Below are 21,873 nucleotides of genomic sequence, written 5' to 3'. Positions count from 1 at the left end.
TCATCAGAGTGACCAACAGGTTCTATGAATTCCCACATCCAACAGGAGGAGCATTCCACTGCCACATCTGCCACCCTGCCTGAGCAACCAGGACCAAATCAGCAATAACAAAAGGAAAAAAACCTACCCTTCTTACCCATTTCTTTGGCTTCAGCCTTTTTTCATCGAAGCCTCTTGAGTAAAAGCCTCCAAGTTCCCACTCTGACTCTGGACCCCACACCGACAATGGTTGCTCCAACAATAGCCACTCTGCTAAACACTATCTCTCTTTTATGGTTTAAAGAATAAGAAAAACCCCATGCAAGGAGAAATAACTCATCCTGTTTGGTGGTGTTCTGCCTGTCTTTCGCTGCCGCTGATGCCTTTCAAAGCTTAAATTAGGGTCATTTTAGGAGCAGACATATTACCTCACAGGCCATAGCATGGTACAGAAATAAGGAAAATCTGAGACTGAATCTGCCCTCGTAGGGAGGATAGATTCATAGAATTGAAAACCTTTCGATCACTCTGGGGGCTATGGTTCCACCGTTCACTACCAAAACTTGCTAGGGGTGGATCAGCCAGGATTTCCCCTCCTGGAAAGACAATTTATTGGCATTCCCTTGGAAAGAGAGCTGCCAATTTGCTTTTTAAAATTACAGGGTGATTGTCTCAGCACCCCTGCCCTCCTCTCAATTGCAACCAATTATAGCACTCATCTTTTTCACTTGGAAACATGTTGCTGGATTTTATAGCAACATACCTTTACACTCCCCTAACTCAGTGCAAGCACCAAAATCGACATTAGCCACCAATAGTGATTTGCAGGCAATAGTTCTGCCACCTGTAGATTAATTCAGTATATTAACAAACTTGTTTTGCTTTAAAGTATTGTAGTTGGGGGTGCAGAGCTTCTGAGATCATTGGGTCAAAAACTGGAGGGGCAACCAGGTTGAGGGAGATTACTGGGTCAGGGGTTATCTAGCTTAGATGCCTGAGTGAGACGAACAATAGTTGGTAGAACAGGGTTTTGGCAAGAGCCTTGGGATCCTGGGGGGTGAAGCTGGGTGGGAGCTTTAACATGGGAATCAGAGGATTGGCATGAGGACTATGGTCAGGGTATCAAGAAGAGATAAAGGAGAGACCTTGCAGGGGACCCAAAAGGATGAACAAAATGTCTGGGGCTTCCTTGAAGAGGCCGCAATCCAATGTCATTAATGAGACATGGTTGTTTTTTTATACAGTGACATTTGCACGGAGAATAGCATCACTCTGTGTGTGATTGATACAGAAATTGCCTCAAGTGCAACCCACTCCACAGCGTTCTTGGTTGTATTTAGGGAACAACCTCAAAGTGGGCAAATCTGATATTTCATTCTAGTGTGGGGTGGGGGGGGGGGTTGGGTGCAAAAAATGAAAATCACTTTTCAATAATGTAACATGTTTGAAAAGGCTTATTGGTTGAATTTCTAAGGTTTTTCATTTTCAGGTTTTATACCACAAAGGAAAATAGACAACCCTACAAATTTCGAGTTTTAATTCGTGCTGAGACTCAGCTGTGAGAACCTCAGAGACCAGAAGAGATCTTGTGACCAGTCATGTTCTCATTGCAAGCAGTTAATTTAAAAAGCATTCAAGCTGAAGGGCCTTGGCCCAGGAAGACCCGAGTTACCCCAAAGTATAAACAAACTAATGGGTGTAATGTTTTGCTAAAGTATTTGGCAAGAAGGCTGTGTGGTGAGGGAATAAACAATTACACAAATTAGAGAGACCAAGAGAGTGCCATTGGGATGATTGTTGTGGGCAGGGTATTGGGACACAGAGGCTGCATTCAATATATCTGCACTGATAGACAAAGGAATCACTGGAGCTTATAATGAAGTTTATTAAACAGTAATTTCCTTATTAAAGAAAGCAGAGCATTTGCTGCTTCCATTGTGGCTCCATTGCCAATAGCCCAAAACAGAAGTCTTCAATTTCCAAGCAAATCTGTTCAGCTTCTGCACCACCTAGACCAGCTCCTGAAGTCCCAGTTCTTTTCTATCATGAAAGTCCAGTACAGACCTATTGGTGACACCATTCAGGGCACAGAAGAGGGACTTCCAGGCATGAAGAGTTTGGCTCCTAATGACTAAGCTCCATCATTTCAGTGCTCCTGTCCTTGATACAGAGACAAGAGTTGAAAACCCCATGGTGACAGTTGGGAGTATTTAAATACAAGCAATTAAATAATTTTAAAAATTGGAATTTAAAAATGCCAGCTAATTAGCAGTAACCATAAAAATGAATTCACATGAAAATCTCCCACCCTAACTCCCTCCCCATAACACACGTCATTTATCCAATGAAATTCCTGCACAATAAAGGCATGTAAAGATAAATATGCTCTGTAGTGCAATGTTTACCAATGTCTACATTATATCTTTTTATTGATATTGTTCAGTAGATCTTACTGATTTGGTGAAGTTGACTAATGAAGTTGATTGATACAGCTTCACTGTTCATTTTGCCACAGGGTTTAAATCTATAATGACCTGACTGATTACAACAGGGCTAAGGGAGAATGCTATCAGGAGAGACTTGGGAAGACTGGCCATTGTTCACCGGAGTGCAGAAGAATAATCTGGCCACTCATCCAGAAATAGAATCTGAGGCGGATTGACTGGGAAGGTGCCTAGCAAGTAGACAGGAGGAAGAAATAATGGCCAGCACACCAAAAATCTCCTTGCATGTGTGGACAGTGAGCGTGATCTATCTGTAAAAGAAATCCTCACCTGCACTCAAGGTCTTCACCATCACATATCCAGCACCCAGCAGGTAAATTTGCAGCCAGATAGATAGGGCTGATCATGACTATGGTTTCATGGTGTTTATAACTGAAGACTGCTGTTCCATTCAACAGATTAAACCAGCCTCCCCCTGGTGTATGTGAACTCCTTTCTCATTGAATACAGTAAGTGATGATAATATGCAGCAAGAATGTTATCCCTGCTATACAGAGCAAAACATTTACTGCTAAAAATGTTTAGACAGCTCCCTCAAAACACAGGATGAAACAGGTTCACTCAAGTTGTAGTCAATGATCAACATGTTTTCTTTCAAATCTTGCCTTATGCCGTGAGACTTGAAGCCTATCTCTTTAAACCTTCCAGCCAGCAACACATTACACTGAAACAAGTGCACCATTAACTAATTCCAAGCTCCCTGGTATTTGAGCAGTTAGGAAGTGTGCCCAAGTTCCCCATAAGTGCTCTGTATGGACAGGGCAAAAATTCCTTAAATAAAAATTCCATAACTTTAGTAAGGTTCAAATTTACTTTATATGGCTGTTGCAAAGCCTCAGCTAAAGTGTGATCCTCCACTGTCATTTCAACTGAACATTATGTTAATTAATTTTGCTCTGACACATGGCTGTCTTGATGCATTGTGCTCTACAGTAAAGCACATCAGGTTTCTGGTCAGAGGACCTTTTCAAAAAATAAAAGAGTTTCGGCCAAGCATGTGATCAGGTTCAACAACATTGCTATCAATAGCAAACAGTCTGACCTACTTCCAAGATGGAGAGCTCGGTCAGTGGGAGAGAAGTACCTGAATACATGAAGAGGAAAGGTTAGCAGGACTGTGTGGAAAAAGTTAAAAAGTGTGATTAAGCCTTCTTCAAAGAGGTATGACAGACAGAATGTCTTTTTCTGTCCTGTATCAACCATGGGTATCAATTCAATGGGATAATTGGCACCCAACAATTGTTATATTCAAAAAATTTTCACAGCTATCAGGGAAGCACCATTTAAAATTAACTTAGTACCGTTACACATGACACTAAATTAAAAACTGTAATTTATTTTATTTAAACAGAAGCTGTGGTTAACTTAAAAAATGTAGAATCAAGCATAAAATTTCAAGACATATTCCTTGGAATTCTTCTTTCTTGTTGCATTGTAACTGTTTTGGAAGATCCCCTTAAATGTCTGCCATTGCATTTCAGTTGACTGATCCTTTAATTTGCCAGTTCACTTAACTAGCTCTGCTTTTTACACACTCATAGTTGGCCTTATTTAAAGTACATTGATAGAACTAGAGACACATGTGCAGACCAACTAAGGATGGCAGATTTTTAGTAGCATTATGAATCAAATAAAATTTTACAATACAGTAGTAATTTTGTTGCCATCATTATTATTGACTTGTTTTTCTTTAAATTCTAGACTTCCATACTTTAAAGTTGAGTTGTTGCATTACTTATCTAATAAACTAATCACCATCATACATTCCCTTTTGAATGAAATTTCCATGAGAGGATAGAAAGCTTCATTTTGCCAGATTCCATATTAGAACCAGAGTATCACCAGCACTAAGTGCACCCTGAGAAGCCAGAGACTGTGGTTAGCCTTATCTACCAGCAGGACACACCTCTCGAGGACAAGCTTCACAAAATATCCTTACCACTTATGTCTATTCACACACTTCCACTTAGGGGAGAAGAGTATCGGTCGGGATTTGGCAAGGAGGTTAAACACAATCCCCTTATCAGTGAAAATGGAATTTTTCCAATTACTTTGAAGTAATTCCACATCGTTTGCAGTTGAATAACCAACAGGAATGTGTTCTTGTTAAGTGAAGTTTTATTGAAGTTATTTTTCTAATTGGCATACCATGATTGGAGTTTTATTAAGAGGGGGTGGGAAGGGGGGAAAAGCATTAACTCTTGTACTGACTGATTCAGAGTTCCCTGAATAAAGCTGCAAAAAAAACACAACATACAGAGAACAAAAATGCAAACTCCTTTTATTATCATGGTTGCAGCTCCATATACAGAAAATAATATAAAGGGCATAGGTATTACTATAATATACTGTACTATTGGCATTACTGTATAGTTACTAGTCAAGAGGAAGAAAGAAACTTACTTCAGGTTTAGGAAGCAAGATCAGACAATGCTCTTGAGAGTTACAGGGCAGTCAGGAAGGAGCTGAAGAATGGAGTTAGGAGACCTAGAAGAGAAGGTGCTGGTGAGTAGAATTAAGAAAACCCCCAAAGCATTCCTGTAAAGAACAGGAGGATGAAATAGAGTGAAAGTTGGACTGATGAGGGACAGATGTGGTGTACATGGATTTTAGTAAGGCATTTGACAAGGTTCCCCGTGGTAGGCTCATTCAAAAAGTCAGGAGGCATGGAATTCAGAGAAACTTGGCTTGTGGATTCAGAATTGGCTTGCCCAGAGAATAGTAGTATATGTTAAGTATTCTGCCTGGAGATTGGTAAACAGTGGTGTTCTGCAGGGATCTGTTCTGGGACCCTTGGTCTTTGTGATTCTTATAAGTGACTTGGATGAAGAAGTTTGGGGGGGGGGTTAGTAAGTTTGCAGATAACATGAAGGTTGGTAGAGTTGTGTATAGTGGGGAGGGTTGTTGTAGGTTGCAATGGGACATTGATAGGATGCAGAGCTAGGCTGAGAGGTGGCAGATGGAGTTCAACCCAGATAAGTGTTAAGCAATTCACTTTGGAAGGTCGATTTGAAGGCAGAATATAGGGCTAATGCCAGGATTTTTAGCAGTGTGGAGGAACAAAGGGGTCTTGGAATCAATATCCATAGATCCCTCAAAGTTGCCATACAAGTTGATAGAGTTGTTAAGAAGGTTTATGGTGTGTTGCCCTTTGTTAGTTGAGGGATTGAGTTCAAGAGCTCCAAGGTAATGTTACAGCTCTATAAAACCCTCATTACATCACACTTGGAAAATTGTGTTCAATCCTGGTTGCCTCAATATAGGAAGGATGTGGAAGCTTTGAGAGGGTGTGTGACAGATTTACCAGATTAGACAGCATGTCTTATGAGGGAATGTTAAGTGAGCTAGGCTTTTCCCTTTGGAGCAAAGGAGGATAAGAGGTGACTTGATAGAGGTGTAGAAGAAAAGAGGCATAGATAGAATGGACAGACAAAGACTTTTTCCCAGGGCAGAAATAGCTAATACGAGGGGACATAACTTTAAGGTGTTTGGAGGAAAGTATTGGGGAGGGGGTGTCAGATAGTGTTTTTTTTTTTTTTTTTTTTTTACACACAGAGAGTAGTAAGTACATGGAATGCCCTGCCAGGGGTGGTGATAAGGGACTGATACGTTAGGGATATTTGGATGAAAGAAAAATGGTTATATAGGAGGGAAGAATTAGATTGATCTTTAAGTAGATTAAAAAGTATGCATAACATTGTGGGCTGAAGGGGTCATTCTGTGCTTTCTATGTTCTAAAGGTAGCATGTTTCAGTTTGCAACTAAGTCGTAATGAATTTAGTTACTACAATCATTTCTGATAAAAGATGAAATATAAGAAAAACTGAAACATCATTGCAGCACATTCTGTGCCCCAGATTGTTGCAAAATGCAATCACTGTTGCAAATTTGTACATACAGTAGCAGACTCCCATAACTTGCAATGTGATAACAGCCAGATCGTCCATCAGTTTTAGTGATATTGAAGATTATTTGTTTCTAAAAGATCAACTCTTGCTTCTCATCAAAGTAGAGCAGTGGAATCTTTAAACTGAGAATGTTGGTAACTATGCTCAAAAATTGCTACAAAATACAGCACTTATGACTGTGTGGCACTACCCCAGCACAAAAATGAAGCATTGCCTGACTTCTGTGCTCAACTATATGAAATGGGACTTAAACCCACAAACTTCTGGAGTGCGAGTGATGGACTGAACAAGTTCCTGCTGTTGCTATGGCTAGCAGAGCTTGGAAGATTCCTTTACATTCCAAAACGGGCAAACTACGATTGGTGAAAAGTCAGCAAAAAGCTATTTTAATTTGTTAAAGCTGTCTTCACATCATTAGTAAGGAATGCAGACGGCTTACCAGGCTGCAGCGTCAGAGTGAAAGAAGCAAGCAATAAGGAAGGCAAAGGGGAAGAAGTGGGGAAGGTCCAGCACCATCAGGCTGACGTGCCAGAAATCAACAGCACTGGGAAGAGGCACAGAATCGTAAAGAGAAAAAAATCTAGGTTGCTCTCCCATCTTCCAGTGTTTGTTACAAACAGATCAGCACTTCACTGTATACAATGTATTATACACAGACCGACAGATAACCGCATCAGTTCAATGTACATAAATCCATAGATCACTATACACAGACCACTGTACCTGATGTACATAAATCAATATACAAACCAACAGCTCTGTCCTCACATGTTACTGTGCTTATTGTACACAATGTTAGTCTCTGTATACAGCTCAATGTACACAGCAACACGTACAAAATTTCTGGATTACCAGCATCTGCAGAATTTCATGTTCATCGATGTACACAGACCCGCAGTTCATGTATGTTGTATGCAATATACACTGCTCACCGTATACAATGAATTCAGCAAACAGAAACAGATACCCACTGGTCATTGTAAACACAACACAATCCCTTGTACACAGCCTCAGGCTATAAAAGTTTACATAGTTCACACTATGCCAAACACCATAGTGGGCCAAATTCTGAAGTTTTACTTATCACACTGCACTTACTTAGAGAGCCAAAGGGACCATGCAGTGGTTTACTTGTTTTTAATTGAAGTGTTTTCTGCTTTTATTGTTTACATAATTAATCTTAAATCTTTTCAATATATTTTTTTTTAAGATCACTGCCATTTATTGTGTAGGGCAGCAATAATGTATGTGGCGATGTATAAATAGAATATTCCTCCTGGTGGCCAGCCAGCGTTCTTGTAGAATGTCAATATGAATCCCAAGTTTTTTTTTCCAACAAATGCTCTGTCAAATGTTAAATTCTGTAAAATTCTAAGTAGTTTTCTCAACATATAGTACCTAACTTGTGTGTACTCACATAGGTAAGCATGCTAGGAATGAACAGGCACATGCAATGTAACATAATTGATGTACGAGGATCAGTTAAAAACACACATGAATAAAATCCTGGACTCTATTAGACAGTTACATTCAAAGGTTTGGACTAGTTACAAATCTGACATGAACAAGGCAATTCCTACAGGCCATGCTAAATGGCTTTTTTAAGAAATAATATGCCTTTATAAGTTGTATTTCTATTGATGTATGATGTCTCAAATTCTTCAGAGGTACAAATCTAGGGTTTCCTAGGATCACCTTGGAAAGTTTCACAGTAGGTTGAGAAATTACTTCGAACAAAATTGTCTGTGTAGATGGTGCTTTCACGTAGGTATGAAAAAGGCTTTATAAGATACAAAAGAATCTGCAGAGGCTGAAAATCCAGAGTAACAAGCACAAAACGCTGGAAGAACTCAGCAGGTCAGGCAGCATCTATGGAAATGAATAAAGAGTTGATATTTCATGTCAAGACCTTTCATCAGTACTGGAAAGGAGGTGGAAGGAAACAGAATAAGGTGAGGGAAAGGAAAGGAGTACAAGCTGGAAGTGGATAGGTGAAGCCAGGTCAAGCGGAAGGTAAGCGGCTGGGGGAGAGGTAATGAAGTGAGAAGCTGAGAGGTGATAGGTAGATAATGTAAAGGACTGAAGAAGGAATCTGATAGAAGAGAGTGGACTATGGGAGAAAGGAGAGGAGGGACACCAGAAGAAGGTGAGGAGAAGGGACAAGAGAGGAGCCACAATGTGGAATGGAAAAGGTGAGAAGAGAGAGGGAAAAGAGATGAGAAATGTTTATGCCATCAAGCTGGTGACTTCCCAAACAAAATATGAGGTGTTGCTCCTCCAACCATTGAGTCTCACTGTGGCAGTAGAAGCGGCCATGGATCGGCAGCCTTCATTAATGCATAGAATGACTTCAACTGAGTTATCACAGTATTGAACCACCTAGATCTAAAACCAGCACCACAGATTGGTTAAGTAACACTGGCTTCCCAGCAACAATGTGGAGACTGGGGCAGTCACCTCCTGATCAGTGATTGTACTCTCATAATCCATGCTGGCAAGTGAGCTGATGGCGAGAAAGCTTTGTGGCTCAACTTGGCTGAACACCGCATTCACAAGTGGCAGGCATCCTATCCACAGAGATAGAGGTTTCAAACCTCTTCATTAATATGTTTGCTTTCTCTTCACTTGTTAACTTTATTAATGACATCAGTATCATCAGGGTTATTCCTCATAAGTCAAGCTTAATTATAACAATGATGTAAGTGACTGATTACCTTTATGTGCATAATTTATAGGTGATACTCTCACTGAATCTTGCTGGAGGAAAAAACCCTGTTTGTGGGGTAGTTTCTGCTTCCTTTGCTTTTTAATAGGAGTGTTTTCTGAGTAAATTGACTTTATATCAAGGTGTAAAATCTACCCAGCATGTGTGCAATCAGAACCTCATACTAACAAGCTCCTTTGGGGCAAGTGAAGAGAAATAACAGGGCAATGACTGAGTAAAGAATAATGGGAAAAGCTAAGAACTAAACACTGTACTGAATCCAAAGTAACCTGAGCAATGTCTAGCAGTTATTCAAAATCAGGACTGGTGTTACATTTCAATCTAAGTCTGTCTCTTTAATAAGTTGTGCAAAGAAAAAGTTTAAAATAAAGCATTTGCTATTGAATGGTCTAGGGAGAATTTAAAGTAAAGGTTTTAGTTCTGAGAGAAAAACATATTTTGTTTTATTTATTTATGGGCTTTCAGCAATACTGGCAAGACTAGCATTTATTGCCCATCCCTATCTGTCCCTGAAAAGTTTCTGATGAGTTGCTTTCTTGAGCCACTGCTATCTTTCTAGTGAAGTGCTGCTGGGGAGAGAGCTCCATGATTTAGAGAAAGGATCTGATAAAGGAACAGAAATATATTCCCACTATTCCCATGTCAATTTGGTAAACACCAAAGGAGAATCTGCAAGGGGTGATGTTCCCCTGAACCTACCACCCTTGTCCCCAGTGGTAGAGGTCATAGTTTGAAAGATGCTATCAAGAATAGCTGTAAGTAGGTGAAACACACTGTAGCCACTGCATGCCAGTGGTGGCAGGAATAAATGTTCAGGGATATGGATGGGTTGACAATCAAGTGTGCTGCTTTGTCCTTGATGATGGTGAGTGACAAAGGTATAAAAGCTTCTAAATCCAAGGTTTTGTTGTAGTGATCTATGTACAGCTGTTTCTGTTCAGATACTTACCTCAGCTATGGAGTATTTTCAAATACTGTGGAAGATTTGGAAAGGAATTAACTAATCCTTTAGGAACCATGTCATGTAAATCGCTCAAAAATGCATTTTTTTGCAATTGATTCAAGACCTCCTCCCTTGGGCAGCCAAAATCAAATCACACTTTACAATCAAATAGATGCCAAAAAAAATCATAATGTTATTGGAAGATTTGGCCCATGTCTTTGGTCCACAGAATGATGACAACACTTGTAAAAACAACCCTTGATGAATATATTGCCCAAAGTTACCTCACAAAGTCTGTACTTAACATTATGAAATTATATCACGGATGTGTTCTGAGGAGTGAGTTCATCAAGAAACACCCTGTCCAGCTGCACAAATCCCCATCAGTGGGGAATATCAGATTAGCCAATGATGGATTTTGGGAACTCGTTTTCCATAGTGCTGAGGCTCCCCAGCTAACAGAATGGATATTGCTGCAAGTCATCCCTCAACTTCCCAGAGTAAGCCAAGCATCAAACCAGTGAAAAGGGTGGCACTCTCACTACTGAGTCAGTTCTGAACTCAGGAAGCTGTGCATTCAAATCCTGCTCCTGAGACTGTAGCACAGAAATTCAGGCTGATGCTCTATAGGAATAGTTAGGGTGTGCCACACTGGGGAAAGGGGGGGTGGGGAGGTTGGAGCACTGCCTTTCAGTTTAGATTGCTAAAATTCAATCCACTCAGGCATTATGAATGTTAACAATATGACTGCACTAGAGAGGATGCAAAGAATATTCATGAGGATATTGCCACCACTGTAGAATTATAGTTACAAAGAAAGATTGTCCAGGCTGACATTGCTTTCTTTGGAACAAAGAGACTGTGGGGAGCTTTCATTGAGGTGCATGAAACTCTGAAAGTCTTGACAGGGTAGAGTATTCAATTACATTAGCACGGAGGTGGGGGGGGGGCCAGTGGCATAGATTTATGCAAATTAAAAGAAATATTAGAAGGGAGTTGAAAAGAAAAAGTGAATAAGTTGCATAATCTTCCCCAGATTTCAAAGGTACCTGATTGAGCATTTGAAGATCTAGAGGACAGAACAAGAGCTGGGAAGTGAAACTAAGCTAGACAGCTCTGGCATGAAGACATGGGCTGAACAGCTACCCTTCCGTGCCCTATATTGTTACATTCTAAAAGAGCAGGTGTGACCTAGGAAATGTCTGCCCCTCACTCAACTTAAGAGATCATTATCGCATTGCTATTTGTGGGAGCTTGCTGTGCACAAACTGTGCTTCCTTCATTACTAAATGGAAAAGTGCTTCATTGGCATTTTAGATGTTCTAAGAATAATAGAAACCCCCATAGCAACACGCTGGAGTGAGGGAGCTTCTGTTACTCCGAACTCAAACTAGTCTGAGTATCAGGCTTCAGACTGAAATGTTTGGTTGCAACAGTTTTGTACTTTTGTTTAAAACTAACAGTGATTCCAGCATTACCTTCGTGAGAAATAAAGACGGCAGCAAGACTTGCTTTCAGCAAATAGTTCTGGAGCGATATCATCAACGTGCTTTTCCTTTGCTGTCGGCAAATGGTGAATGCCCAGTCACTATGAATCGATGTTTTCATACATTCTTCGCAGTTTTTCGTTGGCTGTTTATCCAGCTGCCCCAACTGTGTGTACAATGCCGGTCTCTTTTTTTTCACTCAAATCTGTTGGTTCTGCAAGCATAACATTTCAACAACTCTGGCTGGAAATTGTGCGCATGAAAACAAATTGCCCGACACGTGACAGGCCAAGTGCGCGCGGGGTCGGATAAAAATGTTTGATTGAAGAGCGTTTGTTCTTCCCCTCGCACAGAGCAAGGCAGAGGACAAGCTGGAAAGGCACACTATCCCGCCGCATCAGGCCGCGTGCGACATTGCGCCCGCGCGTGCACTTTCAGGCGGGAATGACGTCGCGTTCATGCAGCGTATGTCTTGAGTAGTGGAACTGTGGTGTGAAGGGTGCCCTGCTGGGTATTTATACAAAAGTTCATTATAGCCCCCTTGCTCCTGGAGTCCGAAGACTCACTGGTACATCCCCTCAAACAACAGACACCTGCTCGGGATGTGCCGACAATATGGCGCGACCCTTCGTCCGTCCTGCTGTTGGCCGCTGAGCTCAATACCATAGGGAAAAATCTGGGCCAAAGAGTCAGTAGCTTCCATCACATCCAACAGGAGGTGATGAGGGAGAATAAAAGATTCAGGCGGTCTATCAACATCCAGACCAGCCCCCAGCATTTGCTACGATGCAGTGACGAGCCCCACAGTTCGGTGTTCAGCATCGTGGTTATCAGATTGCTGTTTCGTTAATGCGGGAGTACCGATGAGAACAGATGGTTACACACGGTTCCCAGCTCACTGGTTCCATCAGTAACGCACCTATAAAATTCAGTGATGACTTGTTTCCACGTTGATTCTACTGGTGTTCATGTTCCTGGTAATGCATCCTGAGTGCTAAGCGAGGTACCACTATACTGTACGAAGTCAGAACATGAAAGAGAAGCAGGTATAGATTAATACAAACCATCAAACCTCATCTCGAATCGCGTAAGATCAGGACTGATTTTTTTCACTCGGCTCTATTTTCCCTGCATGAATATAAAACCAGTCAATCGCTGCAAATGTTATCATGTGTAATTTTTTACACGTGATAATATTTTTTACCCATAGCCCACCATGTCTGGGCCACAGTACACAAAAGCCACGGATTGCTCTGAAAATCTAACTTATTTTATTGAAAGCACTGGGCTGTATTTTGTAGGACGGGGGTGTAAATCACCCCCAAAATGACATCAAATAGTATTCACCCTCAAAATTCCCTCTAATTTGGAATAATAAGTGTGCACAAAAATCTTGTGCTGTGTAACTTTTTGCCCAGTGACAACAACATGTGCTCACTGTATTTTTAAGTGAAAGTGAACTTGAAGCTATTCTAAGGATAATAAACTACCAAGTCCAGTTTGTTGTTCATTGTTTAAAAGAAATAAAATAACTGTCAATAAGAACTTTAATCTCCTCTGGGTTTGATCGATTTTACTCTTGTTCATATGCAAAACATCTGTAGCAGACCTGCAATGGGTAATGAAGGATTTTCTTGCCAGAGCTTTTGCACACAGTCCATATGTGATACTTTAAAAGGTCAATGTTCCAAATATAATACCACACCTTCCCACCTGCAAATTCTCTAACAACTTTTGCATCACAACAATACACGCCGTTAGCACCAGTTTCTGTATTGTTCATAAATATTTCTCGTAGCTGCCCGTTCCTGACCTCATGAGCTTTCACTGCAGCTATTTCTACTCTTTCATTAAGCCATTCCACTTTAAATGAACTAGCAGTTCTTTTGCACTTCACACCCTTTGTTTCTTTGGAATTTGACACATTGAATCAATAATCTCTTCAATAAAAAGTATAAATAAACCAGTTCTAAAATCTGCTGACAGATCATTGCAAGCTCCATGTTGTCAACACTGTCTACATCAGAAACCAGAAAAGGAAATGTGATTGTGTACAATCGTGGAATATATTTTACATGCCAACAAGGTAGAGGGTGACAACCTTTTGTGTGGTAGTAGCGAAGGTGCGTGAGTGCACACACATTAGAAGGAACATTGTTCACCCTGCTTCTGGAAGTATTTTCCACACCCAGCTCACAGCTGGAATATATTTTCCTCAATATCCAGTGTCATCAAACCCAATATCACCATTTGTCCACGTAAATTACTTCTCTGGAGAAAAAAATATTTACTTCATATCAGCAAAACTCTTTTGACAATGGTCAGAACTTCCCTGTTCTGAGTGGGGAAAAATACATACCATACAGTTCTTGGAGCCTGATCCAATATTCAACATGATCATAGCTAACCGTACAAATTTATTACCTTCTTCAAGCTTTCTCCCTGTATCCCTTGATTCCTCTAGCTCTAAGGATGGTATCTAACTCCTTGAATATACTTAATGATTTGCCTTCAATGCTTTCTGTAGTGGAGACTTCCACAGGTTCACCACTCTGAGAGAGAAAAAAAAATCCTCATCTCAGTCTTAAATGGCTTACCACTAAACCACAGACTATGAATTTTGGTTCAGGACTCTCCAGCCATAATGAACATCTTTCCTTTATCTGATGTTTTCAGTCCCATTAGAATTTTGTATCATTCTCCAAAATTCCATCTTATTCTTCTAAATCCTAATGAATTTAAACCTAACCATCTCAATCTTTCTGCATATATCAGTCCAGTCAACCCAGGAATCAGTCTGGTCAACATTGACTGAATCCCTCCGTAGCAACAGCATCTTTCCCCAAACAAAGAGACCAAAACTTCACATAGTGCTCAAGGTGCAGACTATACAATTGCAGCAAGACATCCCATTATTTTTAAAAGATAATTAATATCAAAGTTGTAACTATCACAGTGCAGGACCAAGGGGAAATAATTTGTCCTTGTAAAACCAGTGGAATTATTTAGTCACAGCCTATTGGTTAATCCACACATTCTTACACAGAAGGGAAGACCAGGTCAGAAACACCTTCATACCACCACCTGGACAGCAGTGAGATTAATTCAAAATGATTTTTTAAGAGCATAAGAAATAGGAGCAAAAGGAAGATATTTGCCCCTCAAGCCTGCCACATCATCATTTGCACCTTCATTTTCCTCAAACAGACACGTACAGTAGAATTGAGTACAATGCTCAAGCAGCAATGAGAACAGCACCCAAATTCCAGCCAGGATCTTGGGTATTTGAGATGAGACCTGACAGGTTTACCTTCTTTTGGCTTAATACATGAAAAGTAGCAGTTGATTTATACACAGCATGCTCCCATAAACAGCAATGCAATGTCAAATGGATTATCTATTTTTTAAGTTATCTTGTTTAAAATATGTTGCTTTGATAGTAGGAAGAACTTCAATGCTTCTTTTCACAATAGGGCCATTAAATCTTTTACATCCAACTGAAAGAAAGAAAATCCTTGGTTTAACAACTCATCTGTAAGACATTGGCTCTAACAATGCAGCACAACTGCAAGACTGCATTAAAGAAACCTAGATTTTTGCTTTCCGGTCTCTGAATGAGACTTGAACCTCCAACCTTTACACAGGAGGCAAGAATGATAACCTTCTGGGGCATGGAAGCACTGTTGGAGCAGAGTTTGTATTTGCCTTCTTGTTTAATTTCAGAAACTAAAACTACTTGAAGAGAACCACTGCCCTCAAAGCCTCTAAATACATTGCGGGAAGTTACAATCTGCTGAAGGAAATTCAAATTGTTCAGTACAATTGAGGTCCACCCTTTTCCTAATTTTGTGTTACGTTCTTATCAAAAATCATTTTGGTTTGGAACAATCAAAACTTTATGACATTTGTCATACAGTTGACTCCAGATAAAGCTGTTTCTGACCAAGATATAAGATTAATATATTTTAAAATATAGAATGATACAGAAGCAGGCCTTTTGAGTCCATATCAGTTCCTTGAAGAGCAATTTCTTCAGTCCCATTCTCTTACTTTTTGTTCCATAGGTCTGCAAATTATCTTCCCTCATACCTGGCCAGAATCCTAATTGATATTATTCCCATCACTCGGCAAACAGTCTATTGCCCCATACATCTTCAGTTTTTAGCCTATCATTTTAATTCCATAGTTTATGAACTATCTGCTAATGAAAATAATTTCCTTCTGTTTACTCCAAACTCATCATGGTCTCATCCACCTTCAGCAAATCTCCTCTCAACCTTCTGTGCTCCAAAGGAGAATAATCCTGGGTTCTCCAGTCTAAACTCAGAACTGAAATGGCAGAATTTCAGAAAACTCTTCCCATTCTCAGGTCTAGAGAGCCTGCAATTCAGAATACCAAAAGTAATGCGATCCTAGCCACAATTTTCCAAACTGTTTACACAAATGGGAATGACGAGTAACATCCATGTTTAAAAGTGGGAAGAGATCAGTTGAGAAGGTCTGGGGAAGTTAGCCTTACATTATTAAGAGAGAATTCACTGAAGAGTACTGTAAAATAAGGAATAACGAACATTCTGCAGCAGGCAACTCACCCCCTGATTCCACAAAGCATTTCCACAAATCAGGAATAGGATAGAATATTCTGCACTTGCCTCAACGAGTGCAGCTCCAAGAGCACTCCTGAAGTTTTACACCATTAGTAATAAATCAGCCCATTTGATTATACCCATCCACCATCCTAAATAGTCCAGTGCAGTTATTTGCTTAGGCTACTCTAACAGAATCTCCCAAAACAATAATCATCACCATCAAGATGGATAGTATTCCGATAGGCTTCAAGCATATTGGAATTCTACCCTTGCAGATTCCTCTCCTCTCCAACATGGACCAGATGATCTACACCCCAGAATTTTGAAAGGGTGGCTGAAGAGTTCGTTGAGGTATTAGCAATGACCTTTCAAGAATCACTAGATTCTGGCATGGTTCCGGAAGACAGGAAAATTGCAAATGTCATTCACTCTCCAAGAATGGAGAGAGGCAGAAGAGAGGAAACTATAGGCCAGTTAGTCTGACTCAGTGGTTGGGAAGATGTTGGAGTCAATTGTTAAGCATGAAGTCTCGGGGTACTTGGAGACACATGATAAAATAAGCCATAGCCAGCATAGTCTCAAGGGAACATCTTGCCTGACAAATCTGTTGGAATTCTTTGAAGAAGTAACAAACAAGATTGACAAAAGAGAATCAGTTGATGTTGGATTTGCCAAAGGCCTTTGAAAATGTGCCACACGAGGCTGCTTAACAAACTACAAGCCCATGGGATTAAAGGAAAGATTCTCACAGGGATAAAGCAGTGGCTGATTGGCAGGAGACAAAGAGTGTGAATAAAGGGAGCCATTTCTGACTGGCTGCTGGTGACTGGTGGTGTTCCACAGGAGTCTGTGTTGGGACTGATTCTTTTTATATTATATGTCAATAATTTGGATGATGGAATTGATGGCTTTGTTGCAGGTAATTTTGAGGAAGTAGAGAGGCTACAGAAGGACTTAGACAGATTAGAATAGGCAAAAAAATGGCAGATGGAAAACAGTGCCAGGAAGTGTATGGTCATGCACCTTGGTAGAAGAAATGAAAGGGTTGACTATTTTCTAAATGGAGAGAAAATACATAAAACTGAAATGCAAAGGGACTTGGGAGTCCTCATGCAGGATTCCCTAAAGGTTGAGTCTGTGGTGACAAAAGCAAATGCAATGTAGCATTCATTTCGAGAGGACTAGAATATAAAAGCAAGGATGTAATGTTGAGACTTTATGAAGTACTGTGAGGCCTCACTTGGAGTATTGTGAGCAAGTTTGGGCCCCTTATCTTAGAAAGGATGTGCTGAAACTGGAGAGGGTTCAAAAGAAGTTCACGAAAATGATTCCAGATTTGATCCACTTGTCATATGAAGAGTGCTTGATGGCTCTGGGCCTGTATTCACTGGATTTCAGAAGAATGAGGGGTGGCTTAATTGAAACCAATGGTGAAAGGCCTTGATAGAGTGGATGTGGAGAGGATTTTTCCTATGGTGGGAGAGTCTAAGACAAGAGGACACAGCCTCTCTTCTAGAACCTTCAGGACAGGGATGAGGAGGGATTTCTTTAGCCAGAGAGTGGTGAATCTGTGGAATTCTTTGTTATGTATATTTAAGGCAGAGATTCATAGATTTTTGATTGGTCAGGGGATGAAGGGATACAGGGAGAAAGCAGGAGATTGTGGCTGAAAGGAAAATTGAATCAGCCATGATGAAATGGCAGAGCAGTTTCGATGGGCCAAATGGCCTAATTCTGCTCCTATATCTTATGGTCTTAGGGTCTAAATTGCACAGCTCACCATCCTGACTTGAAACATATAGTCAGTCCATCATCATCACTGGGTCTAAATTCTGGAACTCCTTTACCAGAAGGACTGCAGCAGTTCAAGAATACGATCAGGGGATAAATATTTGTCTAATCAGCAATTCCCCAGAGGAAATAAATAAAGTAGTGTCTGCATGAAAACGTAGAGACTAATTAATCAGGAGCATTCAGTGTAGAACTGTAAAGGGCAAGTCAGGTTTGACTAATTGAAACAAGTTCCTCAAGGAAATGACTGTGGATAGATAGAGATTTGCCTTGTGACCTTTCCTATTTTACACAGAAACAAATGTAAGCTGGTGAGAGGTGAACTAAATCCGTGCACTCAGTGAACTGCCAGGAGTACTGCCTAAAAAGCCAATGAAAACTTTCCAATTTTAAAATGGATTTGGACGGGTAAGAGAAAACAAGGGGCTTCAGGGATAACATTTAAAAAGAAGGGCTAACAACCACAGCTCTCTCAAAGAGCTATCACAATAGGCTGAATAGCCCTTTATGCTATACATATCTGTACCAGGACAAGTTAAAATAGACATAATAAAGAATAGCTTGCATACAATTTGTCATGTAATACTAAACCACCAAAATGATGTCCAAAGCTAAATCATTTGCTCAGTTTGAGAGGTGGGAAGCAGCCTGACCCTTCAAACTGAGCAATGGGTCTTGGACAGAACAGGCTTGAGTCAAGTGGGTTCATTCTGCAAAGCCCTTGTGTTCTCTCGCATCGCATATTGTGTCAAATGATACAAAACACTTCACGTTCACTGTCAGTGACACTTCAGCCATTTCATATCTATACCCACCACAAAGTGCCCAAATCAAGGTCAAATTGTACCAAACCAGTGCCCATATTCTCTCATCTTCACATCTTACTCATTTCATTTTCAAACCTGTCCAGATCTTGATCCAAGTAAAAGATTTCCTTCCAAGGTAAGTAGCCAAATTAGACTGTCGTTGGCCAGAATGTTTGTCCACCTTTTCATCCAAAAAGGAGGGAGTAAAGTGTCCAGTTCAGCCTTCCTTTGACTTTCTGTAACTTCAAAAGATTGTTAACTCTCTGCATTATCTGGCAGATTGGGGAGGGTGCAAAACTGAGAACAACTGACAGAGACCTCAACTAATTTCACCCGCTCTGTGAAATTGCCTTGCTTACACACACACACACACACACACACACACACACACACACACACACACACACACACACACACACACACACACACACACACACACACACACACACACACACACACACACACACACCCCCCCCCCCCCTCTGCAACTAAGTGCCAGATCTAGTACAAGATTAACGATGCCAGTTTCAGCTTTTCTTGATGATATCTCCAACAGGAAACAGTCGCAACGACAAGGTATGCAGCTGACTGGTCCCCTTGGGTTTGCGCTCTCCTCCACCACCCCTGTCCCTGCCCTAGCGAGGTTGACCCTGCAGGAGAGAATGAAAAATAATCATCTATTAATGATTTGGCTGAACAGCCAGCGAGATTTGGCAAGGGCTGGGATCCATTTGGTTTAGATCTATTTCTGGCACGGCTGCTACCCATTCCTTAAAAGTACTTTTATTTGTTATTTGGACGATATGTTCCTTTACAGCAAGTTTAAAACAGAGGTACAGGCCATTAGGCCCATCTGTTCTATGTTTTGCCCCTGTACCTAACCATTCTCATCTAGATATCAGGCTTCCTTTTATATCTGCTAATCTACCACACCACACACTTTTTGGGACTTTGGAAGAAATCAGAATACCTTGAGAAAACCCACATAATCATAAAGAGACTAAACAAATTCACAAATACAGCATCCGGGCTCAGGATTGAACCTGGATCACTGGTTCTATGAGGCAAATGCTCCACTAGCTGTGCCACTATGCTCCAAAGTTACTGTAAGTTTCACAGAGTACTTCAGCCATCATTAACATCATAAAGATCTCTGGTGAGGTGGGGGGGGGGGGGTTGAGAAACATTGTGTGGTGTACTTTGGGAAACCAAGAGTTTGCCAGACTTGGACGCCACCTCTTGGCCACACAGAGGATGAGAAGCAAAATCTCCTCATTCTGCAAAGGATGACCACTCTTTCACATTGTACAGTAACAGTACCTTACACTAGTAGATTCAAACTCCAGAAAGCAAGATATTCATTCATTCACCTCACTGTAAATATCAGTTGAGCTAGTTGTACAAAACAGCTCATTGTTTAGTCTTTTATAAAAATTCACCATATCTTTAAAATCCAGATTTTAAAGCTGGAAGCTGTTTCTCTGCTTAGCATGACCCATTTACCCTTACTCCTACAAGGACACCAATATCAATTCTATGTAATAGGAATTATGTTGGCAATATGAGATAAAACTACCAAACCATGTCAATTACTGTCTTAAGCTAACAAGGCAAAAATAAAAACAGAACTTTTTTTAAAAAGGAGAGAGACCTTAAGTAATTTTCCCTGACAGGAAATGATTTGGAAAACAGTTAAAACAATGATTTACGGAATCACACAGTCTTCGGCCAAAGATAGTCAAAGTTCAAAGTTTAAAACTTGCCCCTCTTTCTTGCCAAATGTTGCTATATTTTACAGAATATATCATGATCGACATACATAAAACCCAGACAGAGACACAAGAGACTGCAGATGCTGGAATCCAGATAAATGCACAAAATGCTGGAGGAACTCAGTAGCTATGGAATAAAATTGACAGTTGATGTTTCAGTTCAAGACCCTTCATCTGCACTACATAAAACCTGTACTTAAAGCGTCTTAAGGAAATGCCAGAACATCTGGTGCAGAAAGAATTTCTGTTAAACTTGCAATCAATTAAAAATCTGGATCTTCAGTTTTCTGGGCTCGTGGATTTTCCATCATAAGACCACAAGAAAAAAGAGCAGAAGTCGGCCATTTGGCCCATTGAGTCTGCTCCGCCATTTCATCATGAGCTGATCCAATCTCCCATTTAGTCCCACTCTCCCGCCTTCTCCCCATAACCTTTGATGCCCTGACTACTCAGATACCTATCGATCTCTGCCTTAAATACACCCAATGACTTGGCCTCCACTGCCGCCCGTGGCAACAAATTCCACAGGTTCACCACTCTCTGGCTAAAAAAATCTTTTTTGCATCTCTGTCCTGAATGGGCGCCCTTCAATCCTCAAGTCATGTTCTCTCGTACTAGACTCCCCCACCATGGGAAACAACTTTGCCACATCCACTCTGTCCATGCCTTTCAACATTCAAAATGTTTCTATGAGGTCCCCCCTCATTCTTCTAAACTCCAAGGAGTACAGTCCAAGAGCAGTCAACCGTTCCTCATATGTTAAAACTCTCATTCCAGGAATCATTCTAGTGAATCTTCTCTGAACCCTCTCCAATGTCAGCACATCCTTTCTTAAATAAGGAGCCCAAAACTGCAACAGTACTCCAAGTGAGGTCTTACCAGTGCCTTATAGAGCCTCAACATCACATCCCTGCTCCTATACTCTATTCCTCTAGAAATGAATGCCAACGTTGCATTTGCCTTCTTCACCACCAACTCAACCTGGAGGTTAACCTTAAGGGTATCCTGCACGAGGACTCCCAAATCCCGTTGCATCTCAGAACTTTGAATTATCTCCCCATTTAAATAATAGTCTGCCCATTTATTTCTTCTACCAAAGTGCATGACTGTACACTTTCTGACATTGTAATTCATTTACCACTTCTTTGCCCATTCCCCCAATCTATCCAAGTCTCTCTACAGACTCTCTGTTTCCTCAGCACTACCGGCCCCTCCACCTATCTTTCTTTCATCAACTAACTTAGCCACAAAGCCATCTATTCCATAATCCAAATCGTTGATATACAACGTAAAGAGAAGCGGCCCCAACACGGACCCTTGTGGAACACCACTGGTAACTGGCAGCCAACCAGAATGGGATCCCTTTATT

The 21,873-nt window shown here is 40.7% G+C and overlaps 1 protein-coding gene across 3 annotated transcripts in view; it reads right to left on the bottom strand.

Moving 5' to 3' along the window:
• The window catches only part of LOC132384632 (tensin-2-like), a 259,306-nt gene that overhangs the window by 206,874 nt on the left and 30,559 nt on the right, over window positions 1–21,873 (bottom strand). Inside the window, exon 1 of one of the 3 annotated variants that reach the window (XM_059955938.1) lies at window positions 11,538–12,132. The exons of the other annotated variants lie outside the window; for them this stretch is intronic. The gene's annotated coding sequence lies outside the window, so the exon portion shown is untranslated. Of the gene's footprint in view, window positions 1–11,537; window positions 12,133–21,873 lie in introns of those variants that run through there. 3 annotated transcript variants of the gene reach the window in all.

The sequence above is a fragment of the Hypanus sabinus genome, chromosome X1, assembly GCF_030144855.1.
Source record: "Hypanus sabinus isolate sHypSab1 chromosome X1, sHypSab1.hap1, whole genome shotgun sequence".
Classification (NCBI taxonomy): Eukaryota; Metazoa; Chordata; class Chondrichthyes; order Myliobatiformes; family Dasyatidae; genus Hypanus; species Hypanus sabinus.
Note: the sequence above shows the minus strand (reverse complement) of the source record. Positions and strands in the feature narration are given on the sequence as shown.